The sequence below is a fragment of the Dasypus novemcinctus genome, chromosome 11 (genome assembly GCF_030445035.2).
Source record: "Dasypus novemcinctus isolate mDasNov1 chromosome 11, mDasNov1.1.hap2, whole genome shotgun sequence".
In the NCBI taxonomy this organism is placed as follows: Eukaryota; Metazoa; Chordata; class Mammalia; order Cingulata; family Dasypodidae; genus Dasypus; species Dasypus novemcinctus.
The window spans coordinates 93,358,144-93,370,522 of NC_080683.1; the positions used below are offsets into that span (position 1 = coordinate 93,358,144).

The following is a 12,379-nucleotide window of genomic DNA, read 5'->3' on the forward strand; positions in this document are numbered from 1 at the left end:
TCCTGGGCTGGTGCCAGGTACCTGAAAGGTTGGGGTCAGGGTCCTCTAACCCAGGATCAATAGATGCTCCAGGCCCCAGGCATTGGGTGGTGTCAGAGGCGTTGTTCAGACACCAAAGCCCCCAAATCGCTGAAAAGAAGTGGATTTGTGGCACAAGGAAAGCCCTTGGAGAGTGAGACTGCTAGTTGCCTGAACTTTGCAAAGTCCTGAGTCCCAACATCTAGACATTGTTTCAGCAGGTCTGAGGTAAGGCCCAGGCATGTCTTTTGAAAAATGTCCACCACAGAAAAAGTTTTAATGTGCAGTCATATGCAAGGACTGCTGTAATACAACACCTCTTAAGGTCCCATCAGCTCTTTAGTCCCAAGGCAGGCTTAACTGTAAACACATGGGCTTGTTTTATTAGAAAAATAATGTAAAATGATTTGTTTTTATCTCCTGCCTTGCTCTCATTTCCAAATCACTTGTACCTTTCACCAATTCTTATAAAATCTAATGAACCTTTGTGTCAATAAGGGTAGGTAAATGGTCTCTGGCAAAGTTAAGATGTTTATAAAACTTTTTGTCACATTCTGATGCATGTTGAGGAATTTTCTTCTCCCTTGCATGTCAGGACCACTACTCTCATTTTCACAGTTCTACTTTCTCAAATATATAGCCAATTTATAATTTGCTGTCTGACTTACAGCATGCTTCAGATATTTTCCTGGCCAGTCACTATAGCAACTGGGAGACAGTCCTCATCATAAGGAAGCTTGGGAGGGGACCAAGGCAGGAAGCCTGAGGAGTCAGAACTTCTGGAGAAGAAAGGAAAATCTGAGGTAAGGAATCCCTTCAGTTCTGTCCTTGACAGAAAAAACTTTATGTTTGAAATTTCTTAGGTGGTTTTTCAGCCAAGAAGTGAAGAAATCTTTTGGCGGTTACTGTGAACTTCTGGCCAGTTTACCTCTTTAGAATATCTCCCTGAGTATGTTTAAAGGATGCCAACATAACATTTTTGATCATGTCTCTCTTCACTGCCATGTGCTTCCATCCAGTGCCGTGGTACCTTGGCTGTCTTTTGGCAGAGGTGAGGCAGCCAACTCCTGATTCACTACAGTCATATACCATGTCTCTTCTGCTTGGCCAAGAAAACTGTTAAGTTCTGTCTTCATTTGTCAGATGTAAGGATATTGGGTGCTCCCTGGAACTTAGGGTTGAGCTACACAGCATGAATTTAGGTGAAAACATAATGGAAAGAAAAGTAAAATGTACCAAAATCTAAATGGGGGAAATAATGTGTAAGAGCCAAAGGAAACAGAAAATTAATAGAGGGATGAGAAAATAAAATATATTTTCTGTATTTGTTTCAGTAACATAAGCTATAGAGGGAAAAGCCCAAATCAAAATATAACCCTAATTATACCCCTCAAAAATGATTATAGTAAGGCAGATCAATTTTCACATTTTACATTTATTAATCTTTGGCCTTTAGGCTGATATTGGGGTTCATTTGTGTAGTCTTCAAACACATAGGTCTTCTACATAGGCTTTCTAACTCCAGGGAAAATGAATGGGTTTCTTCAAAAGAGAAATTAGTGGGGACTAAAGGGGTTTGCAATAGATAGTAAGAAAAGGAAGGTCCAGGAAAAGTCAGGAAACATCTCTCCAACTTGTATAGCTCTATCTTTCTCCAGAACAGATCCTGTTTTTCTCAGTTACTTAGTTACATAACACATCACAAAGAGTAAACTATCCATCTTTAGGTTCAGAAAGAGGTGAGTCAAAGATATTACAGGATTATTCCCTAATGGAATTAGCCATAATGGAATAATCCTCTATGGGATTATTGGGAGATAATTAAAACAAATAACATTTCATGGATTTCTTCCCTCTCTCATGGCAAGACGGACAAATAAAGAACAAGAGGTTTAGGTTAAGGGACAGGGTTACAATGAATATGTAAGCTCCCAAATGTGACCTAGGGTTAGAAGACGAGTCGCAACTTTGACACTGACCTGTCTTTCTACCTTCTATCATTTACCAGAAAAGGTACTTGAAGAAGGGCAGACTTCCTGTCAGGGTCTTGGACATATGATTTGCGGAACCATAGCTAGTGTCATGAGGATAGGATTCATTGGGATTGAGGATATTTCGAGTTCAAAACTTTAAAGCAGTCTTATAACACTTGACTCCAAAACGCTCCTGATACATATTTCTTCTATTTATTATCAATGGGCCCATTATTGGTATATGTTTCCTATTTCATTGGTTATTTTATATGTATTTGTAGAAAATATCTTGTATATTTTACCTGCCTAATTTTGAGGGCAGTTGAAGCAATTTTGCAGGTTGCTACTGAAATTATGTTTACAAAGCATATTTAGAGGCATAACTCCTAAACGTCAGAGTCTTGATTGGCATTTTCACAGTTTTTAGCACAAGTTCAGGTCTGTTCACACTTCCTCTACAGAGGCCAGAAGAACACATCAAGGCCAGGTGGTAAACACAGCAAGTCATGAGAGTTCAAATCCTTTCCTGCTTCCCTGTGGAGGGGATGAGAACACAAACATCCCCAACTGCTCCAGCAGGAGGGAACATTAGGTCATAAGCAGAACCAAACAGTAAGCACCCAATAGGCATTTCTTCTATTTATTTTGTGATTGTTCAGTACAATGTAGTTTAGGTCTCTCAAGCAACCAACCAAATTGAAAACATATAAAGAACAGTCTTTTTGGTGAGGGGAAATTCTGATTGCAAAAGGCTTTAATGCTGTTTGTCCAGTCATTTCACTTAAAATAATTTATGCAATTAGGTTTTAGGAAGTCAGAATTTTGAGAAAAAAAATTAATCATGTCTCATTATCTTCTTTTTAAAAAATGTGAACCAGAATCTTAACATTTGCTGCCATTTATTGAGATTTACATTATGACTCACTTAGTCTTTAATTAAATTTCTCAGATGTTTCTTTTCCAGATAAACTATTTATGATGTGCAGATCTTTAACAGAATATTTTCCTCTCTCTGCAGTTTCTGATAGGGCACTAAAATTTCAGATAATGCCAGGAAATTGCTTAAATGGCACTTCAGAGATTTGTGTGCCTAATCAAAATTTTCTACTCCACTATTACAAAAAAAGTTCTGTTATTCCATGACCAGTGACAACAGAGAAGGGAAAATCAGGCACATTTTTGTAGTGATTCACACATGCCTCATTAAGGGGTAAATGGGAGTACGCTGTGTATTTTTAATTAATATTTTCAGAAGTAAATTAGCAAGCTAATTCATTATTTTTATAATTATTTAGAATCTCTTAATTCCAGAAGACTATTTGGCCTGCTAGTTAAAAGGAAGTTAGCGTCCTTTTTAATTTGCTTCATGATTTTTCTCATATATCTAGTGATGTACCAAGGATGGGACAGTGGAAGTAAACCACCGCAAGTAGAGGCAACAAGAGGATTCTTTATGTGTAGAAAATTTTAAAGTGATAAAGTAATAAAATAAAGTAAAACCAGTTGGCAATATATTATCACTATGCACTGACAATTCCAAACAGTGTCAATGATAACACTCCTGTCTGTAAAAGAAAATCTTTCATTGATCTAAGTTCTAAACTGCTACAGTTAACTGCTGAAATTTAATATATATAAGTTGAAAATTAGAACACTTTTATTTCTTAATCTTCAATAAACATTGTGTTTGACATGGAATTTAATTCTAACATTATTCATCATTTTAAATTTGAAATGATCTAATTGCAGAATTAATTCAGATAAATTGAAGAACACTGGTGATTGCTGTAAAATTTACGTTCAAATGAAAGCTGGTGATTTAGAAAAAAGTAGCAAATAGAGAGTTAAAGTTTAAAATGTATAGTTTCTATTTGGGATGATGGGAAAGTTTTGATAATGAATGGTGGTGATGGTAATACAACATTGTGAAAGTAATTAACAGCACTGAATTACATATTTGATGTGGTTAAAAGGGGACATTTCAGTTTATATAACTGGTACTAGATTTTTAAAACTTTTAAATCTTTGGACATGCACAACAGCAACAGTGAATCCTAAATTAAACCATGGGCCAAACTTAATAGTACTATTATAAATATATGCTTTTATCAATTGTAAAAAGTGTTCTACATCAATGCAAGGTGTTAATAAGGTGCTATATGGGAATCCTGTATTTTATGCATAATTGTTCCATAAACCTACAACTTCTCTAATAAAAAACAACAACAACAACAGAAAATCTACTAATGTATATCTCCAGGCAGCGGCCTCCCTGAAACAAGGTCATGGAGGCAGCTATAAGGGCTTGAGTCAAGAATAGCCATTAAGATTATAGGATTTATAGCTTTCTGCCTAGTTTCAAATTCTTGCTCCTATTCTTATGAGCTGTGTGATGTTGGCTGAGCTACTTAATTTCTCACTGCCTTAGTTTCTTTGTTTTGAAAATGAAGATCATAATAGGATGATGAGGAATAAAAGAGTATAAATATATATAAAGCAATTAGATCAGTGCCTGGCCCATTGTAAGTGCCATTAAATGTTAGCTATTGTTATTCTTTTTTTTTTTAAAGATTTATTTTTATTTATTTAATTCCCCTTCCCCGGTTGTCTGTTTTCTGTGTCTTTTTGCTGCGTCTTGTTTCTTTGTCCGCTTCTGTTGTCAGCGGCACGGGAAGTGTGGGCGGCGCCATTCCTCGGCAGGCTGCTCCCTCCTTCGCGCTGGGCGGCTCTCCTTATGGGTGCACTCCTTGCGCGTGGGGCTCCCCTACGCGGGGGACACCCCTCTGTGGCATGGCACTCCTTGCGCGCATGAGCACCGCGCATGGGCCAGCTCCACACGGGTCAAGGAGGCCCGGGGCTTGAACCGCGGACCTCCCATGTGGTAGACGGTCGCCCTAACCACTGGGCCAAAGTCCTTTTCCCTGTTATTCTTTTTAAACACATCTAACTATAGAAAACTTAATACTTCATCACTCTAGTTATTGGTAAAATTATTTTTAATAAAAATGGCACAGTAGGTTATTGGCATGGCTGGAATGGAATTTAAACCTCTTTATCAGAAATTATTAGGGGAGGGACGAAAAGGTATTTCATTTTATGCTTCTGAAATCTACCACCTATTATTTCTCCTTACTATTTCTCTTTAGCTCTGTCCTCTGCCAGAAGAAGAACATCTTCTAGCAAGGTAAATCCTAAAGAGTAACATAATGTTGCAGTTGCTTTCCTTAGATCATTTCATTTAATCCTCAGAGCAGCCTTTCAAGGAAGCTATTATCATCCCCATTTTGAAGGTGGGAATGCTGAAGATGAGAATGACTAAGAAATTTGCCCAAGGTCACACAACTAGTAGCTGCAAGTCTAGGGATTCAAACCTAGAGTAATTCAAATATCAGCCCCAATTCAAATCTTCCCAAGGTCATAAATTGACATTACTGACATTTCAGCAGAGTTGACAGTTAAAAATTAAAAGTATTTAAATTATGATTTTTAAGGTAGATTTTCTTGGTTAAGAATAGTGAATTAGATGTTGTGAATGGTGTGAAAAATAACTTTGGTAAAATGTCTATGAAGTCTCTATTTTCTACTTTTTTCTTTCAGTAAATACTTTCAATTCTTGCAAGCATTAACTCCCACAATAAATTCTACATTGCTGAAGTTTTCTTACATAACACCCTGTACTTTTTCTACATTCTGTAAGGCAAATACCAATTGGTAGATTCTTACCTAAAATGACCATGGATATTTTATGGGTGGAAATTACTAAGAGGCCCATTCAATACAGAGAGGGCTAGAATCACACTTCTTGATGATACTTCCTTCCTTCTTCTTGTAACTGAATGCCCTACCTCGGACCTAACAAAATGCAAATTGTAATTGTTAAATGAAAATGGAGGTGGACAGGCCCTAGCTTGACAGAGCTAAAATGAATTTCTTCAAGAGCTTTGGGTGGTGAAGCTAGAAGGGTTATTATTTATGCAAGAAAATATCTTGCTCAGAGTTGTCTTAGAAAGCAGCACCAAAACTGGTTTATGGGAGAAATAGATTTTAGTAAAAAAGAATAGAAGGAGCAGATGTAGCTCAGTGGTTGAGCACCTGCTTCCCATGTATAAGATCCTCAGTTCAATTCCTGGTATCTCCTTTAAAAATATATGGAATAACAAAACTATTAAATTAGAATTAGTAAACTTAAATTCTGGTCCCGATTCTGCCAATTATTAGTTATATAATAGCACTTTGTATTGAGACATATATTATCTCCTTTGGTAATTATAACAATTGTATGGAATTTGCTAGTGAGGAATCTGAAGTTGAGAGATTGACTTTCAGACCCAGATTATTGTGATAGAGACAAGCACACTGGTAGTAAAATGGATGTCTTTTGGTTCCTAGTATAGCATTGTCTATTATTAAAAAAAAAAAAAAAGGCAAAACAAAATAATAAAATAAAAAAACAATGCATCTTTTAACTTTGGAGACCACTAAATTACAGATACATGTCACTACAGTCATCTATTAATCCAGGCAAGAAAGTTTCCATGTTTTGCAGGGTCCAAAATTTCCCTCCTTCAGTACTCGGCTTTACGCCAGTACAGGGAATCCAGAAAGTCAAGAGAATGTTCCCACTTGCAACCTATGCTCTCCTAGACCATGCTCGGAAAACCCTACACAAACAACCCCGGGGGTCATTTTCAAGATCTCTGTATGCCCCTTCTGCAGGTCTATCCTCCCAAGGGTGAAAGGGCCCTCAGTTATGCACCCCTAGACCCAAGATAAGGCTATGAGGCAGTGGATTGGAGGTGGGGATTCAGCAGGGAATGGATGGAACATGTATCTACAGCATGAACACTAAACCCCTTACAGGGTGGGGTGTTAGTGGGTAAGATAAAGAACAGGCCACGGTTGGCTTTCTCCCATTCTGGTAGAACTTGATGACCCAGGAGATTAAGAATTCTAAATTTGAACCCAGCCTTTCAGGTGTTTATGAAGATATAATTGTCAAGGTGGAAAGAAAGATATTTTATTTAACATTTTGTTAGGCTGGTTTATAGCTTTTTAAAAATGCTTTAAGTATTTGGTCATATGGTATGTGTTAGAGCCTACATGAAGCAAATGTCCAAAACCATTCAGTCAAAATATATGTTGAGCACTTCCTTTGTGCAGATACTGTGCGAGGCACTAGTGTACCATAATGAATAAGACAGATGTTCATTATTTGACAAAATGAAAAGTATGCTTTGACGAAGTCTGACATTTCAAATTTATCACGGTGAAATGGTCTCATGTACTTTAGAATGTCCTTAGTCACTGACAAGTCTCTGATTCACAGCTGGAGCCGATCTCTGCCAGGTCACACAGAGCCTTCGTGGTAGGGGTGCCTGTTTGTTGAACCCCCCTCCATACAGACGCAAGGCCTGACTCCTTTGGGCGTGCTGCTGTGTCTGGCCTCTGCTGGAGAGTGCCACCCCCCACCACACATTCCCCACCCCACAGCTAGCGCAGACCCTGCTGTTCCCACCCACCTCTGGCACAGAAATTAAAAGAGCCTCATCCTTCCTCTGAGCTCCGCCCACCCCCTCGCCCCAAAGAGCTCAGTTTTCATTTTTTAGAAATAGCTTTGAGGACATTGTATATAAATTCAATCTGTGCTAATTTATTTAGAGTCTTCTGCATTCAATAAACTCGTTGGCAATGTGGGAGGACATTATAAAATCTGGTATAATTAGGAAGATTATTACTTCAGTAACTACAGCAGAAATTTTGCAGTTAATGAGTCTATCAGGTGAGAGAAACAACAATTATGGAGAATAAACCTCACCAGTTCTTTCTTTCTTTTTTTTTTTAAAGATTTATTTATTTATTTAATTCCCCCCCCCTCCCCTGGTTGTCTGTTCTTGGTGTCTATTTGCTGCATCTTGTTTCTTTGTCCGCTTCTGTTGTAGTCAGCGGCACGGGAAGTGTGGGCGGCGCCATTCCTGGGCAGGCTGCTCTTTCTTTTCACGCTGGGCGGCTCTCCTTAGGGCGCACTCCTTGTGCGTGGGGCTTCCCAGCCTTGCGTGGCACGGCACTCCTTGCGCGCATCAGCACTGCGCATGGCCAGCTCCACACGGGTCAAGGAGGCCCGGGGTTTGAACCGGGAACCTCCCATACGGTAGACGGACGCCCTAACCACTGGGCCAAAGTCCGTTTCCCACCAGTTCTTTCAATAGCTTTGTTATTCATCACATCTGTGTTTGGTCTTCTAATTTACCTTCCCTTTTTTGGCTTTCTTTAGTTTTCATTAATATACATCCTTTCACTGTGAAATATTATTAATTTGGATCACAGATACTCAGAATTCATTATAAGTTATAGTCTGAACCAACAATTACCTTTGGCATAAATCTAGTGGGAATGGAAGGCGTTGCTAAACAATATGAACCACACCCAACCTTCATCTGCAGTTTCAGGTTACCTAATTTGCATTTTCTATGTAGTTTATTCCTTTCACAAAGCTGAAAAGTGATAGAAAGCTTTTTTCCATTTTCCAGCAAAAGCACTGTGCAGGCAGCATCAAGTTTATAAAAGCAGAAGAGTTTAGTGCCAGAGAATCAGGATTCTTCAGTGCCCCATTGTCAATGGTCTCTGGACCTCTGAGGGCTTACCCAGACATCCTTGCCCATGTCCACCTGCAACTACAAGTTCATTGACAGTTCCAAATAGATGTTTGTTCTAATATTTGTTTTATTTGTCTCATGCATCCCACATCGAAGCAGTCTGTTCATCTGTATCTATTTACAAGTAAATGCTCCTGTTCAGTAGATGAATCCATTTGTTTCCTTGTCTGTAACTGGCTGAAAAAATCTAGGGTGGGATCTCCATCTCACTTCTGTCCATCTGCTCACCAGATTCCATGGCGACGTGTCCTGGACTTTTCATCTCCCACAGTTGATGTGGCCGCTCTACACTTCCAAGAACTTACATAATGTTGAATCTTAGAACATTTACAAGTTGTAAGGGAACACGTACCCACCCTCCGCCCCATTTTTCTTTCTTTTTTAAAACCTCATGGATTATTTCAGTTGAGCTGAAAAAAAATCTCCAGTTTTTCACAGGTCAAATTAGGGGTTGGTTAAGGGAAATAATGGAAAATAAAGTCTCGAAAGGAATATTCTGCTAAGAAATTCAGATTTTATTTTATGAGCTGTGGGAAGACATTGAATCTTTTTGTTTTGTTTTGTTCTTAAACAGGGAGTGAAATGACCAGAGCTATGCTTTAGGAATATTAATCTGACTACTATGTGTAGGATGGAATAAAGAGGGAAGAGAACAGAGTCATAAAATCCAGTTACAGCTCTAGGAGCAGTCTAGATGAGAATGTATTGAAATCCCGGCAAGTAGTAGTGGGAGTGAATAGGGAGAATACAGTTTTCAATAGAATTGGCAGGGCTTGGCAACTAGGTGAAGTTGGGAAAGAAGGAAATGTCATAGGTAATAGGTTTTGAATTGCCCCTGTCTATGGTTAGTGATGATACTATTATACAAATATGGAACAACAAAAGAAGAACCACCATTCTGTAGTTAAGATGCTAGAGAAATAAACAAGAGGAAGAAATTAGCAAGGCATTGGAAATGAGCTCTGATGTAGAGATTTGAAAGTCTCTTTACTGATGATCTATGAAAATGGAATGCATTTTATGTAAGCATGTGTAGTTTGGAAAGGTAAGAGTTTCATGGGATTTGTAAACACATTCACACAAAAAGGTTGAGGAAGAAAAGGACACAGCAGAGGAACAGTAAGGGAGGAATGAGGCAACCCATAATGCACACCATCACAGAAAGCCAGGGAGTAGAGTTTCAAGAGGAAGGGTTATTAACTTGGGTTGGTTAAACCTCTACAATGTACAGATTAAAGTTCTTAATCAAATTTGGTAAATTTTCAACCAATAATTTTCAAATCATTTTCTACTCCCTTCTCTCTTGCCTATCCTTCTGGAACTCCCATCATATATATTTTGGTACATGTGGTGTTGTCCTATAGGTCTTTCTTCTTCAGTTTACGTAATTTCTATTACTTCATAGTCCAGGTCACTGATTATTTCTTCTGCCATTTTGAATCTTCTATTGAGCTCTGCCAGAGAAGTTTTTGTTTCAGTTATTTTACCTTTCAACTCCAGAATGTGCATTTGCTTCTTTTTTTTCAAAGATTTATTTTTTATTTATTTATTCCCCCCCCCCCCCCCCACTTGTCTGCTCTCTGTGTCAATTTGCTGTGTGTTCTTCTTTTGTCTGCTTTTGTTGTTGTCAGCAGTATGGGAATCTGTGTCTCTTTTTGTTGTGTCATCTTGTTGTGTCAGCTCTCCGTGTGTGCGGCACCATTTTTGGGCAGGCTGCACTTTCTTTCATGCTGGGCAGCTCTCCTTACAGGACGCACTCCTTGCACATGGGGCTCCCCTATGTGGGGACACCCCTGCGTGGCACAGCACTCCTTGTGCGCATCAGCACTGCACATGGGCCAGCTCCACATGGGTCAAGGAGGCCTGTGGTTTGAAACGTGAACCTCCCATGTGGTAGGCAGACGCCCCATCCTTTGGGCCAAGTCCACTTCCCAACATTTGCTTCTTTTTAAATATAATTTCTAACTCTTTAGTGGAAATTTTTTTCATTGATTCATTGTTGTTATACTTTAATTCTTAAACATGAGCATATTTAAAATAACTGCTTATTAGTCTTTGTCAGCAAATTCCAATATCTGGGGACACCAAGGCACTGTTTTATTGGTGGTTTTTCTTTTTTTTCTTTTTTTTTTTACTGATATGGGTTATGCTTTCTCATTTCTTTGCCTATCTCATAAATTTTTTGTGGAAATTAGAGTGACATTTAGATAATATGTTCTAGTAAGTCTGGATTCTGATTTTTTAAATTTTCTGAAGGTTGTTGCTATTTTGTTTGTTTAGTAATTTTCCTTGGGTAAATTTGTAAAATTTTTCTCCTCTACTATTTTCAGGTACTGATGTCTCTGCTCAGTTAAAACAAAACAAAACAAAACAAAACAAAACAAAACAAAACAGATATATAGTTAACCTATCCCTGCAGGTGTGACTCCATTGTAAATTGGACCTTTTGATGAAGCTTCTGTTAGGGTTTGATCCACCTCATTCAGGATGGGTCTTAATCCTATTACTGGAGTCCTTTATAAGGGAATGAAATTCAGACAAAGAGAGAAAACCAAGAAACTGAAATCGAGTCCCAGAAGAGAACAGAGACCAGCAGACACCACCATGTGCCTTGCCACATGGCAGAGGAGCCAAGGATTGCAGGTGGCTGGTCTTTGGGAATAAAGCATTACCTTGATGATGCCTTAATTTGGACATTTTCTTTTTCTTTTTTAATTTCTCTCACCTTCCCCTCCCCCCTTCACCCCAGTTGTCTGTTCTCTGTGTCCATTTGCTGCATGTTCTTCTTTTTGTCCACTTCTGTTGTTGCACAAGGAGTGCCATGCCACCCAGGGGTGCCCCCCGCGTAGGGGAGCCCCATGCGCAAGGAGTGCACCCTGTACGGACATTTTCTTGATCTCAAAACTGTAAGCGAATAAATTCCCATTGTTTAAGCAGAACCATTTGATGATGTTTTGCTTTGCACAGCCTAGGAAACTAAAACAATATGTACACACACACTCAAATGTGCACATATAAATGTTAATATATATATAGACATTTAAGTTATATATATATATGTATGTATAAATGTATACTTTATGTGAGTTTGTGTATACCCATAAAACTGTTTTCATTACTGAGTGTAGTTTCTTAAGGATTTTCCTGTGTCTACATAACTTAGTGGTAAGCAATGATTGGACAGAAGTTGTGCTCAGACACTTTAAACCAATAAACTTCTGGCCTCTGCCAATGGGTCTCTGTGCAGATAGGGGAGCTCATCCAAAGTTCTGGTCATTTTAAAGTATGCTTAAGCCTTTACTTTCCCCTGGACATTCTTGGCTTCTTTGTGCATGAACACAGTTTCAGGGTTGGCCAGAAGTGGGTGACTAGCTTTGGCCCTCTCCAGCCTCCACATATTCACAGCCAAGAATATGCTGGCCCCAACCAAGACCGCACTCCAGGCTGTGCAGCTATTGACCTTCTTTGCTTACCCACCTCAGAAATTATCAACACTTTTCCCAAAACTGTTGCTGAAATTAGGTGTTTCTCACTGCTCCAAACTAAGTGATCTGCTGTTGACCACAGCAGAGGAGCTTCCCCTCCCAATAACCAGCCTTGCCTGTGCAGAATCTCTAGTTACTGAGGGATATTAGCAGGCTAGAGTGCCTCAGATTTTCTTTATTCTCCCCAAAGTTCAGGAGTTTTCAAGCCTAAACACTTCTCAGATTGCTGTGTGCCATTGGTAGATTTTCA

The 12,379-nt window shown here is 38.9% G+C and overlaps 1 protein-coding gene across 2 annotated transcripts in view; it reads left to right on the top strand.

Moving 5' to 3' along the window:
* Positions 1-12,379, top strand: part of DSE (dermatan sulfate epimerase) — a 203,291-nt gene that overhangs the window by 77,928 nt on the left and 112,984 nt on the right. The window contains exon 2 of one of the 2 annotated variants that reach the window (XM_071218634.1): positions 689-821. The exons of the other annotated variant lie outside the window; for it this stretch is intronic. The gene's annotated coding sequence lies outside the window, so the exon portion shown is untranslated. The remainder of the gene's footprint in view (positions 1-688; positions 822-12,379) is intronic. 2 annotated transcript variants of the gene reach the window in all.